At 42.8% G+C, this 7,696-nt stretch overlaps 1 protein-coding gene across 1 annotated transcript in view; it reads left to right on the forward strand.

Annotated features, from left to right (window-relative positions):
* Positions 1 to 2,519: 2,519 nt before the first annotated feature.
* Parp8 (poly(ADP-ribose) polymerase family member 8) overlaps positions 2,520 to 7,696 on the forward strand; it is a 172,592-nt gene continuing 167,415 nt past the window's right edge. The window contains exon 1 of the mRNA XM_028783583.1: positions 2,520 to 2,629. The gene's annotated coding sequence lies outside the window, so the exon portion shown is untranslated. The remainder of the gene's footprint in view (positions 2,630 to 7,696) is intronic.

Consider the following 7,696-nt stretch of genomic DNA (forward strand, 5'->3'; position numbering starts at 1 on the left):
GGGTGGAGATGTGGGAGTGGATGAGTGGGGGCACATCTTCATAGAAGCAGGAGGAGGGGGATGGGATAGGGGGTTCCTGGGCAGGGGTGGAATGGGGTAAGGGGATAACATCTGAAATGTAAATAAAATATCCAATAAAAAATCTATTATTTGGAAATTGGGCAGTTACCTTCTTTTAAAGTAAGTTAAAATGTTTTAAAATTCTGCCAGCTGGGGGCTGGGGTTGTAACTCAGTGGAATAGTACAGGATGTTGCAGGTTCCATCCTCAAGCTTACTGGCAGAAGAGAGCTTGTTAGTAAAATCTGACCGATGTATCATTTTAAGAAATATGTGTCCTTTAATCCCAGTACTCTCAAGGCAGAGGCAGGTGGATCTCTGAGTTTGAGGCCAACCTGCTCTACAGAGAGAGTTCCAGGACAGCCAAAGCCACATAGAGAAACCCTGATACCCCCTGCTCCCCCCAAAAAAACCAATAATCTGTCATTACAAATAAAATTTAAAAAAGATATAAACACACAGAACATCCATACTCAGAGATTAGAACTCTCAGTATTTGGCTATGTCACACTGTGACATAAAACTATTCAGGCTTTAAGGATCTGACTTTATAAAGATTGATTTCATATTCTCCCTTCAGCTTATAAACATAAACTGAGCATGGCAAAAGGAGAATCAACGGGAAGGTGTTGAGACATTGTTGCAAGTGAGTACTGTATGGGGTTTCCTTCAAGAAGACTTAAGTTTCTAGTTTGTCCCAGGAATGGTCTTGTAGACTCCTCCCCCCACCCCCAGCCTTTGATTGATTTCTTTTGTCATTACTGTTTGTGTCAGTAGCAACCGCTGCAATAGGGCTGAGTAACAAGGCCCTTCCAAACTCAGCAGTGTGGTAGGCTCATCTCTCATGTGTCAGCCGTGATCTGAGAGGGTCTAGACTGGTCTGGTTTCCCACTGTAACTTGGATCCACTTTGCCCTATGTAGCTCGCTCGCTCTTCTGGGATCCAGCAGATTTAGATTGTGTAAGTCTTGGTTTTCTCCTTATATTGGCAAGAGTGCAAGACACCAAGTCAGGCCAAAAATGCACATTTCCAGTGTAGTAGCTGTCTTCCTCCTCCTCCTCCTCTTCTTCCTCTCCTCCTCCTCCTCCTCCTCTTCTTCTTCTCCTCCTCCTCCTCCTCCTCCTCTTCTTCTTCCCTTTTTCCTCTTCCTCCTCTTCTTCTCCTTTTCCTCCTCCTCCTCCTCCTCTTCTTCCTCTCCTCGTCCTCCTCCTCCTCCTCCCCTCTCTCCACCTCTTCTTCTTCTTTCTTTTTCATGCACCTTCATATATCCTATTGTTTGACAGAAGTCATGGGTATACCCAAAGTCACAAGGCTGTAATACCTACTCCACTCACTGGATATGAGGCTAAAGGGAGCTCCATGTGCAGCAGTAACTGAGGAGCATCTTCCTCTCCTGCAGACTGACAGCCAGGGAGACCTGTGAAGCGTAGCGCAATCTACTCCATTCAATTTTTTTTAAAAAAAATAATTGAGCAGAGTTTGTTTTATAAAATTTTTGAAGTAATTATGGTCTATTGATGCAATGTAATTATATTTTCATTCACAGGTATTTCCCTTTTGACTTTTTTCATGAGTGATTTGCTTTCAGAAGCTGAGGGGGGAAAAACCTAATAGGTATGAGGGTTCATGATTCCCAGCACTGAAGACGCTAAGGCTAGTGGACTGCAATGATTTGTTTCTATTTTATTTTTTAAAATAACATTTTTATTTTGAAATGACATGTGTGTGTGGAATCCAGAAAAGGGCATCAGATCCTCTAGAGCTGGAATTATAGACAGTTGCAAGCCTCCAGTGTGGGTCTGGGGAACCAAACTCCAGTTCTCTGTAAGAGCAGTGAATATTAATATTCTTAACCACTGATCCACCTCTCCAGACCTGATTGCCATGATTTCAAAGCCAGTCTAGCTAACATAGCGAGTTTTGGGTCATCCTGGCCTAAAAAGTGACATCCTGTTTCAGTTCTCTCCCTATTAAAAAACAAAACAAAACAAAAACGAAGGTAGAAAAATTTAAAAAAAAAAACAATGCTTTTAATAGCTTCAACAGATTATTCTGTAACTGGTTTTCCTGTCAGCGATGACGATAACAATATTAGCTCTAATTCCTCTTTCATTACCAACTTCCTTCATAAACTAGAGGAAGTTTAAACAGACCAGGCATGGTGGGGGCACTCTTGTGGTTTAATTAGAGACGAAGGCAGGAGGATCAGGAATTCAAGGTCATCTGACACTAACTATACATAATGCATTTAAAGTAGGCCTCAAGAAAACTATTTGGAACCATACATTTAAATATGAGGTATTTTCTACACAGGAAAATGGAAAGGCCAAAGATATCAAGAAAGTCAGGGTTCAGGCAGCTGTAGCCCTACAAGCTGCTGTTAGGTATCTGAAACCAGGGAAAGAGGAAATAGGCCCTTGGACTGCTCTGATGGCAAACAACTCTGCAGGATCCTCTTGGTGGAGGATCTTACACTTTCATAATAAGGAAACTTTCACAACAATGTTACTCTGAAAAGAATACTCTACTGTCTTCCTCGGTTCATCCAGAGAGACTGTGCCACTGTCACCGGTAAGGTTTTATGGTTTCTACCTGAGCAACCTGGAAAGAACATGGCTGTCTTTTCAGAGGGGATACTTCCTGGTCAAAGGCATGTTTTCCCAGCCCAGATCTTCTCACTTGCTTGCCTTTCTACTGAAACCAGGGTGCCTCTGTGGTGTGCGTGTGTGTGTGCGTGTGTGTGCGTGTGTGTGTGTGTGTGTGTGTGTGTGTTTGTGTGTTTGCCCATCTTGAGAGAGAAGGGTCTCTTCTGAGGTGTAACTCAGGAGTTAGGGTATGTCACAATCAAGGTCATACAAAACTTTGGCTGAATCCTGGCCTTCCATTTCCAGTCCTTGTCCTGAGAATTTGAAGACTAAAGTTCAAGGGTAGAGGAAGGATGAGTTTGAACAGGAGTTTTTACTATAGACAGAAAGCATAATGGAGAAACCTTAAGCATCTACTGAAGAAGCAGAGCTCCGAAAGCCAGCCTTGCTGTGGAGGGACTCCAAGAGGCAAGGGGAAAAAAACCAACACTGTTTGTCTAAGGGCTTTTTATAGGACTTATGGCAGAAACTTGGATAAAGACTGGATCATTTCTGTTGATACTGGTTAATTCTCTGAGCATCTCACTGGTTGAGACAATGGAAGGTCTACATGATCTATGCATGTCCTCCAGGCCCAGTCACAGGGAAGATAAGGTACTCTTCATGTTCGAATAGGGTATTGGTCATACCTTGAAGATCCTTCCTCTCCATCTTGGACTTGTCTTTACTGCCTGTTGATGCTGACTATCTGTTGGCCATTATCTTAGACTGGCATTGTTAGTCATGTGTACATTAAGCTTGCTGCCCCAACTGAACCCATGGTGGGATTTATTGTTAATTACCCTAGACTTTTTGATTTGGCATTTATGTGACTAGTGTGTAGTTTTGCCATGGAGCAACTTCTACATCTTACCACAGACACCAATGTACAGCTACTGTTATTATTGGTTATCTCTTCTCCTCATTGTCTATGGTGTGATATGAGGAATTCTCTCTCCTGAAATAGGGGGAGGCTTTTCAGAAGTGAAGGTTAGTTGGTTACAGTTGACTTTATTAGAAGCACATTCATAAGGGAAGCAACAATGCTTTGTGAGTGTTCCTCAAAGGGTGGGAACCTGTCAGCCTGCCAACACTGGCTCAGAGCCTTGCTATTTCTCTTATCTGGTCAGTTTGGTTCATACCCAGCTTTCTCAACCTCAACACTTTAACCCTAACATAGTTCAACATACTTCATAACCCAACGGTTTTTTTTTTTTTACCGTATTACAACCACTAAGTTATATATAACCAGTCCTTCCCCTCCTCACTCCTTACTGTTTTTGAAGCACAATGTACCTCAGGCTAATCTCAAACTTTCTTGTAGCTGAGGATAACCTTGAAATTCAGATCCATGTGTTTCTGAATCTCACACACTAGAACTGCAGCACTAGTCAGTATCTACCAACTGGTGCACATCATCAACTTTCCTTCTTTCCTTCCTTCTTTTTTTTTTTTTAGAGAGAGAGGGGGGGCGGGGGAGGGGGAGGGGGAGAGGGAGAGGGAGAGGGAGAGGGGGGAGGAGATGGAATGCATGTGGCAGTCAAAGGACAACTTGCAGGAATCAGTTCTCTCCATCAAATTCAGGTCATCATGCCTGGCAGCAAGCACCTTTACCAACTGAGTCATCTCACTCTGATCCCTGTACTTCCTTTCATCAGTCAACTGTGTGTGTGTGTGTGTGTGTGTGTGTGTGTGTGAGAGAGAGAGAGAGAGAGAGAGAGAGAGAGAGAGAGAGAGAGAGAGAGAGAGAGAGACAAAGAGAGAGAGAAAGGGGCAGAGACAGAGAAACACAGAGAGAGAGGTAGCAAGATCAGGAGAGGGAGACACCGTGTGTGAGAGAGGTTGGGAGACAATATAAAATCCTGTCTAGTTTATACTTCTGCTATTCTATTCGGCATCCCCACACCTAAAACAACCTAGACAGTAAAGAAAAATATGCTAGGGTTGGCAACCTTTTTGTTGGAAGTTTGCTAATGTCAACATTTCAGGAGGCCAGTGTGCCAAGTGGCATGAGGAAGTAGGTTTGCACCATGAGGGATATATGAGCTCCTGGCTCAGATTTAAAGCAGTGTTGCTGCCATGAACACACCTGGTTCTGTCGGAATGCAGCTGAGATTGGGCCTGGCACAGTTCCAGCCTATGATGTAGGCTAAGATTGATATACTTGGACAGACTACGACTTCCTTAGAACTGCAAGCCTCTAATACAGGCCAATTGTTCTCGCCCCCTTCTGCCAATTTTGCCATGCAAAACCTGTGGAGATTGAGCAAGTTTTGTTATGCCTTTTCTCTTTCACAATCTTTCTTTGGAATAGAAATAGGTGTGTACAGTCCTGATTTATAGTTTGGACTGCCCGGGAACTCTCTCTATAGAATCTGTTTGCGTTGAACTTGCTGCCGACCTTCTAACTCTGCTACCTCCAAAGTGCTGAGACTAGGCAGGGGCCCTACTCGGCTGTGTCCTTATCTACCTCTTTAATCTCTTTATTACCGGGCTTCTATGTTCAATGTCTCATATGTCTCATTTGTAGCCATAGCCCTGTTCCTTTCATGTTTCCATGTAGTTGCATGACAAATGATTAATATTCAACATGAAATTCTGGTGAAAGAGAAAAAGACCGGCTAAGTGGTGATTCCAACTTCCACGGTGGAATACTCTGACCATGGCTAATTTTAAGAAGCTAATATGAAATCATTGAATGTGGAGCTGAAAAAGAAGTGCACAGGTGGATTTGAAAGTTTAGGGGTGCCAAATGCAGCATCTCACTGCATCCAAATTATCTCATTCCCTGCGACATCCTTCTGGATTTTCTTTACTCCCATTTTCTTTCTTCGATCAGTGTCTCCAGCATTCCACACTTTGTCTTCACCCCTCCGAACTCTATGTTCTAACATTTTCATTTTGCTCCACGGAATGCTACAATCCCCCCATCTTTTAGCAAGTATTTGCTGAGTGTGGTCCCTGTTTCCCACATCAGCTGAAATAGAGCAGAAAGGCTGTTGAACAGACCAAATTACTCAGGCTCAGAGCCTCTTAAAAAAAGAAGCCAAATAGTAAGTGTAGTAGGTGCTGTTACTGGGGCAAGTCCAAAGGACACGCACCAGTTAACGGACAGCCTGTCCCTGGAAGTGTCACGCTGTGATCAAACTAGGCAGATTGAAGACATTATTTCTTTGATATGATTCACTTCCCATAGAAGATTTGTATTACCCTAAGTGCAGTCTTGAGAAATAGAGTCAGTTGGTTTACTGCATCATTTTGACTTTGCTTTTTTATTTCCGTTTTGTTGTTGTTTGTTTTGAATCAGGTTTTCACTTTCTAGCCTAGGCTGGCCTGGAACTCAACACGTAGCCCATTCTGGCTTCACCCAGTCTGGCAGCAAACTTGTCTTTGGCTTAACCTCCCATGTACTATGAATATGAGCAAGCAACACCACACCTGGCTGAAATGACGTTTTCTTTCCAGACTAGCATCAATCGGTGTTGTGTTAGACTCTCCCTATATGCACACGGTCCCTAAACGTGTGAGTAGGTGCTAGATTCTAGATTTATCATACATTATTATTGTTCCTTCGTCTGCTAGCCAACATTGGCTGCCCAGGAGATGGGCCCTTGGCCTGAAATGGACAGATCAGTCTTTCCCCACTGTGTTCAAGTGCTACCTGTGTGAAATAAACAGGAAGTAAATTCCCCGTTGTTTAAAAGAACATAACGTTGAGCAGCAGAAATAGGAAGAACGTGAGTCCTGGTCTCTCTTGTTCTTCTCTAATTCATAAGTCACCTATGTATGCTTCCTAACTCCATGAGCCAACAAATCCCATCCAGTCTTTTCTGGTTTCAGTAAAAGTTCTACCATGCAACCAAATGGTTCCTGACAAATATAATGGCCCAGGATGAGACTTCTGAAAGGCAAGGCTAGACTGTGACTGCCAGGAAGTGAACAGTGAACCTAGAGACAGGTACTTACTTCGCAGCTCCCTCCATTTACCTTCAGGATTTCCAGACAGTGCACACACATGGGACTTACCGCTGTGAACTAGAGGGTATCTCTGTTCTGGGAATTACAAGTTACTTGTAGCAATTTCACCCAAATGACCTGGCTGAGGACCACTCCATGTAGAGGCAGGGACAATGAGGAATTATTCGATTGTATATAGGAGAGATGAATAGATTTTCACTCAATAATTGCATTTTTGTAGGTATAGGTTTATCTCACTTCTCTCCTGCAACTGTTAAGGGACAGGAGCCTTTCTTTCTTTTGGATGAGAACAGTGAGACTTTATAGAATTGAAAACCAATGGGGTTATAATTTAGTGATAGAGTACTTAGTTAACCAAGTGTCGAGCTCTATAAAATAAAGAGCAACCAGAACAAGGAAAGGTTGGTGGGGAATGCTTGTCTACAACACTAGCACTTGGAAAGCTGAGGCAGGGGTATGGCTGGGAGTTGCAATCTAGCCTGGATTATGACCTAGGGATAGGGCTATCCAAGGAAGCAAAAGACCTTTGTAAAGAAGACCAATCATGCTGAAAGGGGGCCGGAGAGATGACTCCTAGGTTATGAGTGAGTACTGCTCTTTGAGAGGACCAGGATTCAGTTCCCAGCACCTACATCAGGTGGCTCCCAGCAGCTGGAGTTCCAGCTCCAAGGGTGGTAATGCCACCTTCTGGCCTCAGAGCAGATACAGATGCACAAAACAAAAACAAAAACAAAAACAAAGCGACAGAGAAAGGGCAAGGTAAAGAGGAGATCCTGGATGCAAGCAAAAGTGTGAATCATTTCATTTATGCCTAACCTACAATACTGTGCTTTTGGTAGATTTTATTAATATATACATCATATATATATATATATATATATATATATGCGCATAATGTAGATGTGCTGGTTTTAATTGTTTCATCCTGTTCCATATTTAAAAATATTTAAACACATCACACCTTAAGTGGCATGGCCAAAGTGAGTTTAGATTTAAAACAAAAACAAAAATGAAACAAAACAAACAAACCAAAGGA

The sequence above is a fragment of the Grammomys surdaster genome, unplaced genomic scaffold (assembly GCF_004785775.1).
Source record: "Grammomys surdaster isolate TR1022 unplaced genomic scaffold, NIH_TR_1.0 99, whole genome shotgun sequence".
NCBI lineage: Eukaryota > Metazoa > Chordata > Mammalia > Rodentia > Muridae > Grammomys > Grammomys surdaster.